The sequence below is a fragment of the Erpetoichthys calabaricus genome, chromosome 2 (genome assembly GCF_900747795.2).
Source record: "Erpetoichthys calabaricus chromosome 2, fErpCal1.3, whole genome shotgun sequence".
Taxonomy (NCBI): domain Eukaryota; kingdom Metazoa; phylum Chordata; class Cladistia; order Polypteriformes; family Polypteridae; genus Erpetoichthys; species Erpetoichthys calabaricus.
In genome coordinates, this window is record NC_041395.2 from 8,081,546 (window position 1) to 8,101,563 (window position 20,018).

At 43.1% G+C, this 20,018-nt stretch overlaps 1 protein-coding gene across 1 annotated transcript in view; it reads left to right on the forward strand.

Annotated features, from left to right (window-relative positions):
• Positions 1–20,018, forward strand: part of slc1a2b (solute carrier family 1 member 2b) — a 202,220-nt gene that overhangs the window by 91,314 nt on the left and 90,888 nt on the right. The gene's annotated exons all lie outside the window — the stretch shown is intronic.

Sequence of the window (20,018 nt, forward strand, 5' to 3'; positions counted from 1 at the left end):
ATCCATCCATCACTGTTGGAACATCACGGTGCTTTGAGTAGATGGTGGTGGCACAAGCCACCACCAACAGGACACCGGAAAAGGAAACAGAAGAGAGAGTAGGGGTTAGTACAGATTTTAGAGCCACCATGAAAAGTTATTATAATGAATTGGATATACAGAGTATCAGGATTTAAATTACAGTGAAGTTATGAGAAGGCCATGTTACAGTAATGTGTTTTCAGTAGTTTTTTAAAGTGCTCCACTGTATTAGCCTGGTGAATTCCTACTGGCAGGCTATTCCAGATTTTAGGTGCATAACAGCAGAAGGCCGCCCGCCTCACCACTTCCTTTAAGTTTTGCTCTTGGAATTCTAAGGAGACACTCAGTTGAGGATCTGAGGTTACGATTTGGAATATAAGACGTCAGACATTCCGATATATAAGATGGGGCGAGATTATTTAAGGCTTTATAAACCATAAGCAGAATTTTAAAGTCAATTCTGAATGACACAGGTAACCAGTGTAGTGACATCAAAACTGGAGAGATGTGCTCGGATTTTCTTTTCCTGGTAAGGATTCTAGAAGCTGCGTTCTGCACTCGTTGCAAACGATTGATGTCTTTTTTGGGTATTCCTGAGAGGAGTGCGTTACAGTAATCTAGCCGACTGAAAACAAACGCGTGAACTAATTTCTCAGCATCTTTCAATGATATAAGAGGTCTAACTTGTGTTATGTTTCTTAAGTGAAAAAATGCTGTCCTAGTGATCTGATTAATATGCGATTTAAAATTTACATTACAGTCAACAGTTACCCCTAAGCTTTTTACCTCCGTTTTGACTTTTAATCCTAATGTATCCAGTTTATTTCTAATAGCCTCATTGTATCCATTATTACCAATCACTAAGATTTCGGTTTTCTCTTTATTTAACTTGAGAAAGTTACTATTCATCCATTCTGAGATACAAGTTAGACATTGTGTTGGTGAATCAGGAGAATCGGGGTCATCAGGTGCTATTGATAAATACAGCTGTGTGTCATCAGTATAGCTGTGGTAGCTCACGTTGTGCTCTGAGATAATCTGACCTGATGGAAGCATGTAGATTGAGAAGAGCAGCGGACTCAGGATAGAGCCTTGTGGAACACCATATAGGATATCATGTGTCTTTGAGTTGTAATTACCACAACTAACAAGAAAAGGAGCAGGATTCCCGGGCATCACTTCTGCCATACCTGGAAGTGCTGCAAGAAGTTGATCGAGGAGCACCTGGAACACTTCCGGCTGCAGTATTAAAGCGGCCGCCTCATTCCATTTGGGGAGCCAGAGTGCGGAGGAAGAGGACAGAGCTTGTGAAAGAGGAGTGGAGGTGGCAGAGAAGAATAGAGAGAAGGAAAGCAAGGACTGAGCTATATTGTGGGTTTGTGTATTATGAGCAGGAAAAGGCAGCAAAAAAATAAATGTATGTGTTTTTAGGACTTTGATGGTCTTGTTGGTCTTTTACAATATGTATATGAGAACGTAAAAAAACATACCTCTTGGTGTCCGGTCCAGTGCCGCTAAGATTCACGCCGTCGATAAGACGGTGATTTATTTATTTTTTTGGTGGGGATTCCAGGGATGCACCCAGCCTTGGCCCAACCCGCACACGCTCACAAGCAAATGAATAAATAAAATATGAAATGAAAAACCCAATACACAACAACGACAACAATCAGACAAACCTCCCCTTTCCCCAACGGTGACACCCTTGTAACATAATAATGAACCACAACAATAAACCCTCACGTCAACGTCCTTATACAGTCCAATACAGCAAAAGGGGAATGAAATGGTTTGGTGTGAAGATGACAATCCCGAGAACAGCTTCCGTAGTAAAGGAGAGAAACAGACCTACCGATAGTCCATAATGGTTAATTTTGTGAGCTGGAATGTTAAAGGCCTGAATCATGAATTAAAGAGAAAGAAAGTATGCTCTCACCTAACAGGCTTATACGCTAAAAAAGTATTTTTACAGGAGACCCACTTACTAAGCAAAGATTAGTTCAGACTACAAAAAGACTGGACTGGGCAAATGTTTCATTCTAGCTTTACAAAGAAAACTAGAGGGGTGGGAATTCTCATACATAGAAGAGTCCCATTTGTAGCATCAGATGTAGTATCGGATCCTGAAGGGAGATATGTGATGGTCATGGGCAACTTATTTAACTGTAAAATGGTCACATGTTTTGGGCCTGCACCAAATTAACAACATTTTGGACCAAAAGTGCCTTTCAGACAGCCTTGGTGTCCCAATTCCTCCTAACCCATTAACAGCTGGAATTTGTTTAATCATTACAGAGGGACTTGGACAGCAGACAGATTTGTGGCAGATGAAATTTAATGCAAAGTATCACACGTAGAAAGTAAAAATGTTAGGTTTGAATGCACAATGAGAGGTCTGAAAATCGAAAGACCATACTATGAGAAGAATTTAGGAGTCATAGTGGACTCTAAGCTATCAACTTCAAGAAAGTGTTCAGAAGCCATTAAGAAGGCTAACAGAATGTCAGGTTATATAACGCCTTGATGTGTGGAGTACAAGTCACAGGAGGTTCTGCTCAAGCTTTATAACACACTGGTGAGGCCTCATCTGGAGTCCTGTGTGCAATTTGGGTCTCCATGCTACAAAAAGGACATAGCAGCACTAGAGAAGGTCCAGAGAAGAGCGACTAGGCTGATTCCAGGGCTACAAGGGATGAAATTTAATGTGAGTAAATGTAAAGTATTACCCATAGGAAGTAAAACTGTGAAGTTTGAAGAGACAATGGGAGGTCTGAAACTTGAAAGCACACCTTATGAGAAGGATTTAGGAGTCGTAGTGGACTCTAAACTGTCGACTGCCAGGCAGTGTTCAGAAGCCATGAAGAAGGCTAACTGAATGTCAGGTTATATAGCGCCTTGATGTGTGGAGTACAAGTCAAAGGAGGTTCTGCTCAAGCTTTATAACACACTGGTGAGGCCTCATCTGGAGTCCTGTGTGAAGTTTTGGTCTCCAGGCTACAAAAAGGACATAGCAGCACAAGAGGAAGTCCAGAAAAGAGCGACTAGGCTGATTCAGGGCTACAGGGGATGAGTTAGGAGGGAAGATTTAAAGAGCTGAGCTTTAATAGTTTAAGATAAAGAAGGTGAAGAGGAGACCTGACTGAAGTGTTTAAAATTATGAAGGGAATTAGTCCAGTGGATCGAGACGGTGACTTAAAAATGAGTTCATCAAGAACACGGGGACACAGTTGGGAACGTGTTAAGGGTAAATTTCGCACAAACATTTAGGAAGTTTTTCTTTACACAAAGAACGGTAGACACTTGGAATAAGAGACCAAGTAGTGTGGTAGACAGTAAGACGCTGGGGACTTTCAAAAGTTGACTTGATGTTTTTTTGGAAGAAATAAGTGGATAGGACTGGCGAGCTTTGTTGGGCTGAATGGCCTGTTCTCATCTAGAGTGTTCTAATGTCTCTGAAACACAAATCTGAGGTGCATTGGTGATTCTAAATTGTCCCTAGTGTGTGTGCTTGGTGTGTGTGTGTGTGTGCCCTGCAGTGGGCTGGCTCCCTGCCCAGGGATTTGTTCCTGCGTTGCTCCCTGTGTTGGCTGGGATTGGCTACAGCAGACCCCCATGACCCTGTGTTAGGATAAAGCGGGTTGGAAGATGATGATGATGATGATTATAATCCAACATTGATACGTTTACACGCCCGGTGACTGTGTGCTCATTAATGATCCGTTTTTCCCTGGACACCTTCCCTGGTGACCAAATCTTAAACCCCGGTTTGAACCACACATAAAGGAAAAAGGATCTCAGAATGAGAGAAATTAAATCGGAGAAGAATCCTATAGTACAGTTCTTACTGTATGATGGAGGGAAAAATAAAACGGTCCTCAGGTGGCTGGCTATCCCGAAGAACCAAAAACACAAGTCCAACTCACCAACGGGGGCAACCCAGAGAACTTCAGGTCCATATACCACAACCCCATGCCTCTTCTCGGGGATTCGCCTCACTGTTTCAACTTCGGGGTGGCCACCCACAAATAGCAGACGTCCCTGGGTGAAGTCTGATCATGAAATACTGTATTCTTAAGCGTAGATAGCCGAGCTCCTTGCCTTCATCTTCTTACGGAAACATCCATTTCCTGCTTAGATGTCATAGCAACGTGGCGCTGGCAACAGAAAGCTGGATGGGGTCCTCCCAGAACTTGGTTGTCCACAATCACGCCTGAAGTGATCTTTCATAGACAACCTCCAGGCCAAATAATCCAGTGACAGCCAGTCCAGAAGGCCAACCCGCGTGTAGTGTTATGTAGTCTTCCTACAATCTTGCGTTTTGTGTTACTCCTTTTCAGGACGATACGGGCAGATGAGTCTATTCTTCACAGCATCACAATTCACGATTGACTTCATCTTTGCCTTCTTTGTAGCCCACAATAGACAGAACGGCCATCATTTACAGAAGCTGCTACCCTTTCCCATTAACGCAAGCCAACTCATTATGTTCATCGCATTTCTCCCCAGACTGATTACCATTCAGCCCTGTTATAATAAAATAAGATTTATTGTTTAAAGTGATTACCTTCTCTCCATGTAAGAGGCAGCAAAGCCCACAAGGCATCAGCGGAGCATTCAATATTCAAAAGTAGCCAGATTGATGAAACGGAGAGAGAGGTCAGTCATTTCAGAGGTCATCGAGTAATTTGGAAAAAATCAAAAGCTCATTTAAGACAAATAAAGCCTCACAGCAAGGAGATGAGAAGGGTCAGAGATCAGGAAACCCTACACAAGCTTCTAATGCAGAGTCCATCCACCTCTCCCTTTTCTGCCACTTACGCCACGTGGACAAAAGGATAGAGACGCCTGACTGTTACGCCAACAGGGACTTTAATGACATTGCATTCAAATCCATAGACTTTAATATGGAGTTGTTCCCAAACCCCTGCAGCTCTAACAGCCTCTGCTCATCTTGAAAGGATTTCCACGAGATGTTGGAGTGTTTCTGTGGGAATTGGTGCCCATTCATTCTGTAGAGCGTTTATGAGGTCAGTCACTGATGTTGGATGAGAAGGCCTACCTTGCAATCTCCGTTCCAGTTCACCCCAAAGGTGTTCAATGGGGTTGAGGTCAGGGGTCTGTGCAGACCACTCAAGTTCTTCCCCACAAACTCATCCCACCATAAATTTATGGACCTTGCTTTGTGTGTTGGGGTACAGTCATTTAGGAATAGAGAAGGGCCTTCCCTAAACTGTTTCCACAAAGTTGGAAGCATAGTGTTGTCCAAAATGTCTTGGTATGCTGAAGCAATAAGATTTCCCTTCACTGGAAGTAAGGGGCCGAGCCCAAACCCTAAAAAAAACCAGCCCCCCACCCATATATCTCCTCTACCATAACTTCACAGTTAGCAAAGTGCAGTCAGGCCGATAATGTTCTCCTGGCATCCGTCAAAACCTAGACTTGCCCATCTGAGTGTTGAGCGTGATTCATCACTCCTGAGGACATGTCTCCACTGCTCCACAGTCCAGTGACATTGTGCTTATGCCACTCCATCTTATGCTTGGTGATGTGAGGCTTGCATGCAGTTGCTCGGCCATGGAAACCCATTCCATGGAATTCCCACCACACAGTTAATGGGAGTTGAAGTTGGGAACTCTTCAGCTATGGAATCAGCAGAGCGTTGCTGACTTTTACTCACCATGCACCTTCGCAGTCATTGACTCCGCTCTGTGACTTTACGTGGTCTTCCACTTCGTGGCTGATCCTAAACACTTCCACTTTCCATTAATAACACCTATAGTTGTCTATGGAATGTCCAGCAGGGCTGAAATTTCACGAATCGTCTTATTTCAAAGATGACATCCTATCACAGTACCACACTTGAAGTCACTGAGCTCTTCAGAACGACCCATTTTGTGGAGACTGCATAGCTAAAGTGCTGATTTTATACGTCTGGGTCTGACTGAAACACCTGAATAATTCCATAATTAAGAGGTGTGTCTCCCGATACTTTTGTCCATATAGGGTTATCTGGGTCCAGGTTGTGGGGGGCCTGCAGTCTAAGCAAAGGTACCCAGACATCCCCTTACCTTGTTGGTCTACCCCCAAGTCCTCCAGGACAAGGCCAGCTGAGAGGTATAATTAGTTATATATTAGTTAGATGTGACTGAAACAGGGAGATGCCCAGGAGGCATCCTAATCAGATGCCCAAACCATCTCAATTGGCTTATTTTAATACAGAGGAGCAGCGGTTCTAGTCTGAGTTCTTCCCGTATGTCTGCACTTGTCACTCTCTTTCTAAGGAACCCTGTGATGGAAGCTCACTTCTGATACTTGTATTCATGATCTCATTCCTTTGGTCACTACCCAGAACTCTTGACCATAGGTGAGGACAGGTTCCATAAATTGACTGGTAAATTGAGAGCTTAGACTTTCGGCCCAACTCCCCCTTCACCACCACTGACCAGTACGACATCCACATAAGTGCTGATGCCGCTCCAATCTAACAGCCAATCCCCAGTTCCCTTTTCCCCTCACTTATGTACAAGACCCCCAGATACTTAAACTCCTCGGTTTGAGGCAGCACCCATCCCCTGACCTGGAGAGGACTGATAACCATGACCATGAGTTAGAAGGTGCAGATCCTCATCCCAGCTACTTCACATCTCAGTCCATATCTGAGGCAGTGGAATTGTTTGTGATGGGGGGGGGGAGCTTTTACCCCTGATCTCAGGCATGTAGCCCCTGATCTTTGTGATTCCTCCCCCACACCTATTCAATGCATCTATAGGGTGGTCCATATCTAACTATGCAACGTTTAATGCAATGCAATGCAATAATTGCATAATTAGATCTGGACCACCTCTTGGTCTTCCATAGGCTAGCCCTGGTTTCTCCCATTTACTGTGTTAAAAATGACCTTTGACAATGCACAAACGTGATGTGGGGGGGGGGGGGGTCATTAGGGAGCTGCAGCTAAGCCCCCGATTACGCTCGCTTGCTAGTATGAGGTCACAGCCTGATAAGGCGAGACGGACCCCATCATCAACAGATAGAAGGTATTGCCAATCAGCTGCTTTTTAATTTCAGTGACGTGATTAACAAATTGACCCCTAAAGTGGCTGCCATTAAATAGGTTTCAAAAGTATCTTGTAGTTTTAATACGTGCGTCATCAGAGTTGCTTCTTAATCGCAAAGATTCATCGCTTTCAGGAAACACAGAAAAGGCCTACCATATCCCTAGGGCGCCCCCTATAGTCCGTCATTCCTGTGCTGTCCTGGCACCTTACTGCTCTATAGCTCTCTACATGGAGTGCTGGCACTATTTAAGATTGAAGGGCTACTAGTGCCTAGTTCTGAGTGACTCACGTCACCTACCTGTGTATCATTGTGCCATAGCTGTGCTTCTTGACTAAAAAGGTGCCAGCTAAATAAATTACAACAAGCAGAGACCTGATAACCTGTAAGCTTCTGCCACTCTACTTTAGAGCCCATTCTCTGCCACACCAGCGCTAACTAACTGGCTCGTGCAATTGGCGTCTGTGTATCGTTGTGATAAGTGGTCCATGGCGTAGAGCCGATTTTAAATAAATTATCACATTCTGACAGCATGCAGGCTCAGAGTGGGTGCAGATGTGTGCGTGACGCCGGGTCTGCTCCGGGGTTGATTGCGGTGCAAAAGCAAGTGGATCAGTCAGGTGCCACATTTTCAACATCGGCGCCCAGTTTAAGCTAATATAAGATGAGCCTGCATGGCAGAGGGGTACAGAAACAGAAAGGAAAGGAATGAAAATAGCAAGGAGAGAACGGAGGTTGAAGTGAAGGAAAAGTAACAGCGAACGGTGGGAGCGGGAGAATGAAGGGCAGGTGGTCAGGGACGAGCCTCAGGGCGAGGAGCCTGAGGATGAAGATTTATCCGATTTATCTATGCAGGACAGTAGGAGTGGCTCATTATGTGGTGTCTTCAACAGACTCTAAATGAATGGTGGCGGGAGATGGGTGTGTGGCTTGGCGTGGCACCTCGTGGAATTATTTTGTGAATTTGTGAATTTCCCCTTGGGATTAATAAAGTATCTATCTATCTATCTATCTATCTATCTATCTATCTATCTATCTATCTATCTATCTATCTATCTATCTATCTATCTATCTATCTATCTATCTATCTAAAGCCTGGCAATGGGAACCCAAGTTAGGAATCGATGGTTGACGTCTTCTCGTGGTGCAGGATCCGTAGAGAGGAAGCTGGGGAGATGTCATCTGTTGGAAGGAAGCATTGGGGCTTTTAAAGGAACTGCCTGGATTTTAATCTTGATTTGATGGATTATTTACAGCATATTTATGGATTGATTTTAGCCTCCACATTCTCATGGATTTTATGGATTATTTCTTTATTTATTGAAGAGTAGCTGTCCCCCTTGGCTCCGTCTGTGTAGTAATGAAACAGTACAGTGAGGAGGGTCCTGCTTGGCTCCCCACTCCTGACGTCATGCATTCCCCGTCCCCTCGGCCCGCAGCCTCTCTCTCAGATTAGTGGGAATATACAGTATCGCTGCTGCAAGTAAACTATGATTCTTAGCGTGATGAGGAAAATCGCAAAATCAACCAGAATGTTCAAGCAAATTCTAGAAAAAAAACCCGATCTAAATCCGTTAAGTAGTTCTCTCATTCGCTAACTAAGTAGAGGTAAGGTACGCGCCCCCAGGCTGGTGCGTGAGTGAGAAGGCCCCCCCCAACTTGGCCTGCTGTATCGGTCTCGGATTCGCGCAAATAAATCGGTACCACAAGCGACATATGATACATGGCGCAATGAGAGAAGTTGCAAAATCAACTGGAATGTTCAAGCAAATTCTAGAAAAAACCTGATCTAAATCAATCGTTAAGTTGTTCTCTCATGAAAAGTGGACAGACAGACAGACAGACAGGTGTTGGATTTTATGTAAATAGAGATTATGACACACTGCACTATTTATTTGAACACTGTTTGGTTTTTTGATTTTAATGAAGTACCCATCACTCTTTGCACCTACCCCTTGCTGCATGTATGTATGCCCTCATTTTCCCGGCTCATCGCGGTACAAGTCTATCGATGATTTTGGGTCCTCTAAGAGGATCCCAAAAACACGAAGGGAGCATGGAGCTGACCCGGAACGTCACAATCGTGCAACAACTGTGACTCAGACGGACAGAGAGCTCACCTTGCTCCTTGATCTTTATTTTCAAATGTGGCACATGGTGCCACTGCCCTACTGCTCAGTTGTTTGCCTGCTTTAGGAAAAGTCATTTTTGACAGTGGAGCCCTGGAATTTCATCTGATTGGCTGGCCCAGCACTGACTCAGCTGTGGAACGGCCAGTAGGGGGGAGGCGGCTTGTTGGCCAAGTTCTCCAGGACTCTGAACAAATCAGAATCCTATCATGTGATATCACCTACTCTTGCATTCTGCTCTGTACTTGTATTATTTCTGTTGTACTGTCTTATTGTATTGAGGATGACTTGTGTTCTGTTCTGTGTATTGTATTGTATTTGCCTCTTTTTATTGACACCCACTGCATGTCCAACCTACCTGGAAAGGGGTCTCTCTTTGAATTGCCCTTCCCGAGGTTTATTCCATTTTGTCCCTACAAGGGTTTTTTGGGAGTTTTTCCTTGTCCTTGAGAGTCAAGGCTTGGGGGTGGCTATCAAATGGCAGGGGCTGTTAAAGCCTATTGTGGCACTCCTTGTGTAATTTTGGGCTATATAAAAAATGCATTGTATTGTAGTAACTTACCATATCTTTACATGTTTTATTAAGAAAAGAACTGAGCACAGTTGTTGATTATTTTCATACTCTCAGAATCTCACTATATAAAAGCAGTCGGGATTGTCCTTCCGTCCCGTGATACGCAGTCACCTTCTGCGTATGTCCAAAGCCGAATGCGCAGTCGCCTTCTGCTCAGCTGCCTGAAAATCCTTACGAGACCGACATCGCGGCAGGCAGCGGATTTACGGCCGCGAAAATTCAAAGAGAAAGGCGACTTCGATTAAAGCTCTAGAGGCCTGAAAGGCGATTTTGACTACAGCTCGAGGCCTAATTACGCATTCATTCAATACACCTATATCAGGTTTGTGGTGCTTATACTTATTACTATTCCACTCATGCCCGTTTCATCTTATGCTGTCGAAACGGGCTCTTTGTCTAGTCACGTATAAAATACGTAGCAAATAAGGTTCCATATTGTTTGTTAACGAATGCAACTTATCAGTTTCAAATGTGGAATGATTTCATAAGACAAGGAGTGGGAGGCAACCCCAGCCTGAAGGCCTGCCATTTTTGCCTCCCCATGTACTTGCGTATGGCTGATTTTCATTTTCGATACTCAATCAATTTGCAAACCTTTCTGAAATGATGCTTTCACTTTGTCATTATGGGCTATTGATTGTAGACTGATGGGCACAAATGTCAAATTTAAGCATTTAAGTTTAAGTGTGACGTGTTTGCAGGAAGCGAAGGGGTCTGAAGACTTTCTGAATACTGTGGACTACCAGGGCGTTTCATCCATCCCAAACACTCGGACACACCAGACACAGCACACGTTTCTTTATAGTGGGAAACGCTTCCTTTACATTTCCCACAAATGCTGCACAGTCCACAGTATCAAGCACATTCTCTGTCTCTTTTTTTTCCCTCTTCTTTGTTCCACCTCCGTTCCTCCTCTGGCAAGCTTCGTCCTCTTCTTCCCGACTCTGGCTCTCCGAGTGGAGTAAGGTGGCTCCTTTTTTCCTAGAAGTGCTCCATTCAGATCTGGGATCACTCGTAGGTGTGGTAAAAGCACAATGTAGGGCTCTGCAGCTCCCCCACGGAGCCCTACAGGGCTGTCCCGAACTCCAACTACCGTGATGCCCTGTGAGAAACTGAGGAGCCACAGCAACCCATGGGGGATGTCCTGTGCACATCTGCTCCCCCCCGGTCCTTCTGTTATATCGGCGTACCTGCTGGACAAAGTCCACGGCTGTCCTTCAGAATGCACGGCAGCAGTGGTTTACTAACTGGTACACTGTAGGCAGCTCCTGTTCAAATATGGGGATGTTCTCACCTTATAATTCTTATTTTTACCAAATAAATGACTCCCCCCCCCATTTAAACATATTACTTTTTTAATAAGGGTCTTGAGATTTAGTCCTCAGGCCTTGTATTCCGACAATATCCTTAATCAAAAAGAACAATGAGCGCGCGCCACCAGCCAACAGACATCGCCTGAACTAATAAATTCAACATTCCAGATCAGAAAATCAATTATTTATTAGAATGAAATGAACAAATGGATGGCTAGACAGCTTCTCACGAGTGCCTGATTTGTATGATAGCAAGCCTGCGACTCATTTAACTTGTCACTTAAGGCTGCTGTGAAACAGCATTTCTAGGAATTCATTGAAAATTCATGACGTCTTACATTGTATATTGGGGTCTCGCAGGCAGGGGTCAAATGGTGGTGTTGGTATTGCAGGGCACAAACACGATGAACAGACAAAGCGATCTGATGATGGGGAGAAATGTTCACAGCCACGCTTGTCCGTCTGCAGTAAATCGATAAAGATCGTACAAAGAAATCACGCAGTCAAGCCGTTGAGAAAAGGCAGGGATGCTTACAACTTGAAAGTCAGCCCTCGTGTCTCATTATTGAAAGTGAAGAAGAAAGGCCGTCCGCGAAAGTTACTGAACTCCGGATTAGCGTTAATCCCTGCGGTCCTGGCGTCCCCTGCTAGCGTCAGATATGTGAATCTCTTTGTCTGTGTCAAAGCACGGCAGGGCGAGAAAAGCGGCGACTGTCTGTGGTTGCGTCAATTCAGAGTCAGCTGATGGGTTTATTATAGCAAGGTGCTTGGCTTATTCTTAGAAAATCCACAAGATTTCTTTGGAGAAGATGAATTGACAAACCCACGGCTTCTGGGAAGCGTCTCCATCTGTGACGGAATCCTTCTTAGAAGATAACAGGTGGAGATACCAGCAAGTGGCACTCAGTTTACAGTACCCAGTACCTGCACTGCATGTCTTCTTAAAGCTCCATAAATCTTCTTAAAGGGGGAGACACACGTGTTAATGTAATGATTCAATGTAATCAACCGATGGTGCAGCTAATTATACTCGAGTGGTCTCCCAGGCACGAAGATCATAAAAGTGATTAAACAAAAGGCCTCCTCTCATCTCCGTCTCATCCTCCTTCATCAATACAATACAATACAATTTAATTTTGTATAGCCCAAAATCACACAAGAAGACCCTGCCTCTTGACAGCCCCCCCAGCCTTGACTCTCTAAGAAGACAAAAGAAAAACTCCCATAAAAGCCCAGTAGGGAAAAAATGGAAGAAACCTCAGGAAAGGCAATTCAAAGAGAGACCCCTTTCCAGGTAGGTTGGATGTGCAGTGGGTGTCAAAAGAAGGGGGTCAATACAATACAATACACAGAACAGAACAAATCCTCAATACAGTATAAAAATAAAAATTTTTGAAGTACGGAGCAGAATTTAACAGTAGATGATATCACATAATGAGTCCTGGAGACCTCATTCATCAAGCTGCCTCCCCCATTTGGCCATTCCACGGCTGAAACAGCGCTGGGCCAGCCAATCCGATGAAAGGACCCCTCTTTCCCATGATTCCTGCGATCCTCCATCAGGGATGACTTTACCTTAGGCAGGCAAAACAACTTGGCAGGTGGGCCGTGGCACCAAGTGCCACATTTGAGTACCGAGAAGAGAAACAGAATAAGTGAGGGTTAGTATCCAATTCTAACTATCATGTTACTTATGTTTTAGTGCTAATGACTAACAACAGAAATGCAGTCTGTACAGTTAATCAGCAGCTCTAGTCAGGGTGTGCTAAACTGAAGTCGTGAGTCTTTAAAAGCTGAGACCAAAGGGCAGACCACTCCACAGTTTAGGGGCCCTGTAACTAAAAGTTCGACCTCCCACTGTTATTTTATTAATCCTTGGAATCATAAGCAGACCAGCATCTTGAGATCTTAATGTGCACTCTGGTTTGTAAGTCATGATAAGTTCAGACAAGTAAGCCGGACCTCGACCATTTAATGCTTTATATGTTAAAAGGAGGATTTTGAAATCTGCCCTAAACTTAACCGGGCGCCAGAGTAAGGACTTGTGGATTGGGGTTATGTGCTCATATTTTCTTGTTCTTATAATAATTCTTATAATAATGAAAGGTATAACTGGGTGTCATCTGCATACGAGTGAAAACTAACATGATGTTTCCTATTGATAGATCCCAATGGAAGCATGTAAAGTGAAAACAGTAAAGGTCCCAGTACTGAGCCCTGCAGGACACCATATTGAACTTCTGTGTATAATGATGGAGTCCTGTCAGCACATTTCTGTACATATTGGAATCGATTTGATAAATAAGAACTAAACCAAGCGAGCATGGTGCCTGTAAGCCCAACATCATTTTCTAGCCTGTGTAGTAAAATAGAATGGTCGATGGTGTCAAATGCTGCACTTAAGCCCAACAACATAATTACAGTGGACTTTCCTTCATTAGAGGATTTCAGAATGTCGTTTACAACCCGCGTTAGTGTCATTTCTGTACAATGACCAGTGCGAAAACCAGACTGGAATTTCTCAAATAAATTGTAATGCGTAAGGTCTGTCTGAAGCTGACTGGCGACTACTTTTTCTAGTATTTTAGAGAGAAATGGTAAATTTGAAATAGGCCTATAATTATTTAATATGTGTGGGTCTAGGTCTGACTTTTTAAGTAATGGTAAGGTGGCGCAGGGGTAGTGCTGCTGCTTTGCAGTAAAGAGACTGTGAAAGATTGTGGGTTCGCTTCCCGGTTCCTCCCTGTGTGGATAGCGCTTTGAGTACTGAGAAAAGCGCTATATAAATGTAATGAATTATTATTATTAATGACTGACATTTTTAGTGCATCAGGTACTGTGCCATGCAATAATGAACTATTGATAATGTTTAGAATATTCACTGCAAGAACATCCATTGCACTTTTTACTACTTTTGTTGGCACTGGTGCAGGGAACAAGTAGTGGGCTTCATTTTAGAAATTAAAGTTAAGACTTCCTGCTCAGTTACAGGATTAAAATTACTAAAGTGCTGAACGCAATGTGAGACAGGGTCTGCTAAGTTAGTATTTGGTTTGTACTGTGATGCAGAGATCTGGGATCTTATATTTTTAATTTTCTCATTGAAGAAGTTCACAAAGTCTGTACTGCTAATATCTGTTGGTATTTTGCACTGTTGATCTGAATTTCCATTTGTTAATTTAGCCACTGTTCTAAACAGTACCCGAGGATTTTTATTATTGCTATCTATTATTGTAGAATAGTATTCTGAGCGAGCTTTAAAGAGGGCTTTTTTATATTTATTAACACTCTCTGTCCATGCAATTTGAAAGACATGTAGCTTTGTTGTTCTCCATCTGTGCTCCAGTTTTCGACACTCTAATTTAAGAGCTCGAGTGTTTTCATTAAACCAGGGAGAGTTTCTATGTGCTTTGATCACTTTTGTTTTAAGGGGAGCCACTGTGTCCAGAGCATCTCTCAAGGTCACATTATAATGTGATGTTAGCTGATCTAAATTATTTTCCACGTTTACACTTGACTTACTCAAAGTATCTATAAATTTTGAAGCAGAATTACAATCTAGATGTCGCACTGTCTTTGTTTTAATCTGCGAATGTGTTGGCAAGGGCAGGACTACATCAAATGTAATTAAGTAGTGATCGGAAATAACTTGATTTAATGGAGTAATATTTAAATTTTGAATTTCAACTTTGTAAGTTATAATTAAATCTAATGTATGGTTATGATTATGAGTTGGACCTTTGACAATCTAACAAAATCCTACTGAATTTAACAAATAAGTAAAACATTTGCTAAAAGTGTCAGTTTCCACATCAATGTGTACATTAAAATTCCCCATCAGTACTACGTGATCATAACTTATAGCCAAATCAGATAGAAGGTTGCTAAATTCAGCCATGAACAATGAATATGGCCCTGGTGGTCTGTAGACTAGCACTATAATTTTGTTGGAATCTGTTATAATATTTAAAATGAATGCCTCAAGGATGTAAAGTTGCCTAATTTTTTAGAAGTGATTTGCATTTTGCTACAGTGAATTATTCCAAGTCCTCCTCCTCGACCAGAATCTCTAGACTTATGAAGGAACGAGTATCCATCTGGTGACGCCTCAGCTAGGGGAACAGTGTCACATTTACTAAGCCAGGTTTCAGTGAGAAGACACAGATCATATTTTGTACTTAATATAATATCATTTACCAAAACAGCTTTAGTGCCAAGAGAGCGAATGTTCAATAAGCAGCATTTATTGGACTTTGGGAGGAAACCAGAGTACCCGGAGGAAATTCAAGCAGACACGGGGAGAACATGCAAACTCCACACAGGGAGGACCCGGGAAGTGAACCCAGGTCTCCTAACTGCAAGGCAGCAGTGCTACCCACTGCGCCACCATGCTGCCCCTATCTATCTATCTATCTATCTATCTATCTATCTATCTATCTATCTATCTATCTATCTATCTATCTATCTATCAATCTATCTATCTATCTATCTATCTATCTATCTATCTATCTATCTATCTATCTATCTATCTATCTATCTATCTATCTATCTATCTATCTATGTTTGACCTGTAGGGGGTGTTGCACGCCAATCCCCAGACACAACCATGGCAACACAAGTCCCAGGTTTAAATCAAAGGTGCTTTAATTCAAATACCTTTTAATACAGGCTTCATGTTAAACAAATAAACACAATATAATAAAAGTATTCCTTTCTCTCTCTCTGTCTCTCTCTGCTTTTTGACTCTCTCATTCTCCTTTGCTCCTCCACCATCCCCACCACTACCACTTCTCATCCCAGGAAAGCTTTGTCCATCCTACACTTCTAACTCCAACTCGCCTGGATGAGGCAGAATGGCTCCTTTTATTTGAGATCTGGACATTTTTCTGGTGCCAGGGCTTTGCCTGTAGGAAGAACTTCTGGCTCAGACAGAAGTCCAAACAAGTAGGGTTTACACATTATTGTAGCGCCCCCTAGTGACTCCCATGGAACCCAACAGAGCTGCCGTCTGGGACTGCAATTACCAGCTTAGCCTGTGGATAACCTGCAGAGTACAGAAGCACAGGAATGCTGCCACCTAGCATATCAGGGGAGAAAATGCTCATATACTGTTGTCCCCCAGTCATTCCTTCATAATGACCACTTGGCTGGGAAAGGATCCCTGTTCCATCCCAACCAGAATGCCAGCCCATTAATGCTGTCCATTATAGTGTTACTGTCTTTCATATCTATCTATCTATCTATCTATCTATCTATCTATCTATCTATCTATCTATCTATCTATCTATCTATCTATCTATCTATCTATCTATCTATCTATCTATCTATCTATCTATCTATATAATCTTCATTTGGATCTTGATCTTTGTTTGTCCGCGAATGAATTAAAAGAAGAAGAAGCACTAGATGGCAGTAGAGAGACAGCTAAAACATAGGCATTGCATTAAGAATCTCCTCCAGGCTTATACTACTGAAGACTGTAGCACTCCAGTCACACCTCAAAACACAGACATTCAAACTAAACAAATTGTTGTGCTTTAAATGAACTAATCTTTATATATAATCTTCATTTGGATCTTGATCTTTGTTTGTCCGCGAATTCCACGCCTGCGTAGACCACCTTCCAGTTTAATATGTTGTTGTTACTCACGGATGTCAACAATGTGCCGGAATAACAAAAGGGGTGGTGGACAGTGTTACACTGGTTAGCTCCTGAGGCCTGGTTAGAGAATGAGATTGCTGAAGATAAAAGGTACGTGCCTACGTAACATATGAATGAAAGAAAGACAGTGGGTAAAATGAATGACAATGTAACAGCACGTTCCGGAAATTATTATTGTTGCGTTGTAGCCGGCGAGTGCTGTGCGTCTCACAGTTGTACCGTGGCTTGCTCACATGTCAGTGAAGTGATCCCTATTTATGCTTTAAAGAGCCTGGATACCTATGTGTCCCCCTTTTATAACCATTGCTCCGTGTATATTGCCTTACTCTTTGGATTGCCACAAAACAACCTGCGAGATTGGAGAAAGGTTGAGAAGAGATCGTGACAGGAAACAACAGTGTCGTGAAAATGAGACGGACTGTGAATGGAGAGAAGCAGAAATGCTCCTACACCACCACATAATTACTATTCGGACAGTGATTCCGAGTAGGCCGTTCCTATCGAATCAATGTCCAAGGGTTTTCTTTTGTAATTTTGTTTCCCTTATAAAATATCATAATGCTGTGCGACGAAGGGCCCAGTTCACGACTGGCAGCCGCGTTTAAACAGGGAGCCCTTCACAGACAACTTTAACACGCGCAACGTAGTTGGGCGCACATGGCTAGTCTATCTATCTATCTATCTATCTATCTATCTATCTATCTATCTATCTATCTATCTATCTATCTATCTATCTATCTATCTATCTATCTATCTATCTATCTATCTATCTATCTATCTATCTATCTATCTATCTATCTATCTATGTTATATAGTGCCTTTCTCTCTCTGTCAGTCTATTGCTGGTTCACTGGGTGATTATCAGTGAGTTCCTTCCCCTGCCCCTCTTCTGTGTTTCCCATACAGTATGGTGACCGCCCTCTTACAGTGTGTTAATAAAGTGACCCTGGCATTTTCTCCACTGCATGTCCTCACTGGAGATCACAGGTGTAATTATTACTCAGACGTGACATTTACTCAGTTGAAGTGCTCTGGTCCATGCCAGGCTGATGGGTTGTTCTTTGAGGTTCTAAAACTGGTCTGAAAGCACTTCTTCATTGTGGGATGTGGCATACTGGGCCATGCTGCTGCTTCATTCTCCGGTGCCTTGTCACTGTCCCGGTGTTGTGTGCGCGTTCTCCATGTGACTATGTGGGTTTTGTTCCGGCTGCTCTCTTTTTGTCGGCCACATCCCCAAAGCTGTATGTGTTTCCTTGACTGGTGATTCCAAATCGGCTCAGTGTTCTAGTGGGTTTAAGTGAGCACTTGGGTGGGCTGGTGTCCTGTCCAGGGTTGTTCTCTGCCTTGTGTCCAGTCCTGAGAGGTTAAGCACCATCTCGCTAGCAAACCTGAATTGGATTAAAGGCGTTTCTACACGTGACGTGATGTTCTTCAAGTGCATGTCTTGCTGAGTATGTCTGTTGTCTTATGGATTTACTGATTTCTGCGTCATCTGTCCTTCTGATCTCTGCACCTTGTATTGGGCTTTACTGGTCTCATTCTTCAGCATATCCAGGGTCTGCTCCCACATAGCCATGCACATGCCACTGAGTGGGCAGGCAGAGGACACTTGCCTGACATCCCCACATATGTCAGACAAAACATTATCCGTCCAGTACTGACGGACAACGTGCCAGCTGCTAGGCAATCCTCAGCGCCAGCAGTTATTCACTAATTAGATTTCGTCTTCCGTTGCCATTAGGACTCACTAAGGAGGTTGCTATAAAGTAAAACGCTCGTTTTGTTTCAATCCATGCTGACACTGTAAGCCTCAGGCACCCGTGTGGTTGTGCATTCATGCCACGGCTATAGTATGTGTCAGGTCACTATACAGCAGCTCGGAGAAATGTTCAGTGGGAGGAACTTTCATGGTAGGGGCTTTGAGAGAGGAGCGTCCTCTATGCCATGGTATTAACGAAATCATCACATTCACAGAGACACAAGGTGGGTCCACTAGGGGGCGTGCGTTACCTGTGAATGAGTTGGTTTGTGACTGCAGGGTGTTACTTAACCTGAATCTATATAGATATAACATAAAAGACAATCCCCCTCCCTAGTGAAATAGTTGTAAGGAATCATGTAGGAGAAATAGTGTAATAGGTTAATGGAGGCTTAGGGCTGATTTATACTTCACGTGACGTGACACTACTGCTATGCAAACGTCCTGTTCATACGTGTGTGTGTACTTTATGTAAATCTGGAAGATTCCACCAGGTGGCAGTGTAAGGTACCATCACGGTGAGAACAGGCTCGGCTTCCCTGTGTTGTGAATTACCTGAAACATCCATTAAATTCTGAGGACACCTCACCGCAATATCTCTGAAAAGGATGTTTAATGATGACATCCATCAATCCAGGGATGTGTCCATTCCAGCAAGCATCGAACATGAGGCAGAAACAATCCCTGGATGGAACATTCTGCTCATTGCAAGGTGAACACAAGCACTCACATACACACTGGCGTCATTTTAGTGTCACCAAATCCTCAAGCCGTCATGTCTTTGGAAGGAAACTGGAGCCCACTGTGGAAACCCATCAGGAAAACAGGAAACTCCAGGCAGGGAAACACTAGGGACGTGACTCCCTGTGAGACTTCAGCACTACCGCTCTGTCACTGTGCCACCCCCACATGTGTAATTATTAACAGTTTTCATTATTTAAATGAAGTTAATGACTTATCTGTAAAATGTAACATACATATTTTAATGCAACGGTTCTCAAACTGTGGGGCGCACCCCCCTAGGAAGTAAAAAAAAAGGCGGCGCGAATGTTGTCATATGTGGCGTAATTTCGCTATTCGTAGGAAAATTTTAAACTTGTAGCGGTGTATCAGCAGCAAAAAATATAGGAATAAATTTTATTAGGGTTTCAAAAAAACATTAGGGGGGCGCGATTAAAATTGTTATGAAAACTCGGGTCACAAATACTTAAAGGATGAGAAACACTGCTTTAATGCATTTCATCGTGAAAGTGATAACAAATATCTCTGTTATATACGAGAAAGTCATACGGGACTGAGCACAACGTGACGGCTCCTCAGTGTGTACGGAGTACTGTGGGCACGGCTCAGCTGACTGACCGGAGCGGAGCTCTCTGACCAGGTGCTCAGAATGATGTCATTTGGTCAGGACTTTCATGTAGCATTTGTATATTTTAAACTATTGTCTCTTATTCTAATTCAAGGCTTTGTGCTTCCTGTATTTCGAGTTTTATGTAGATACAGT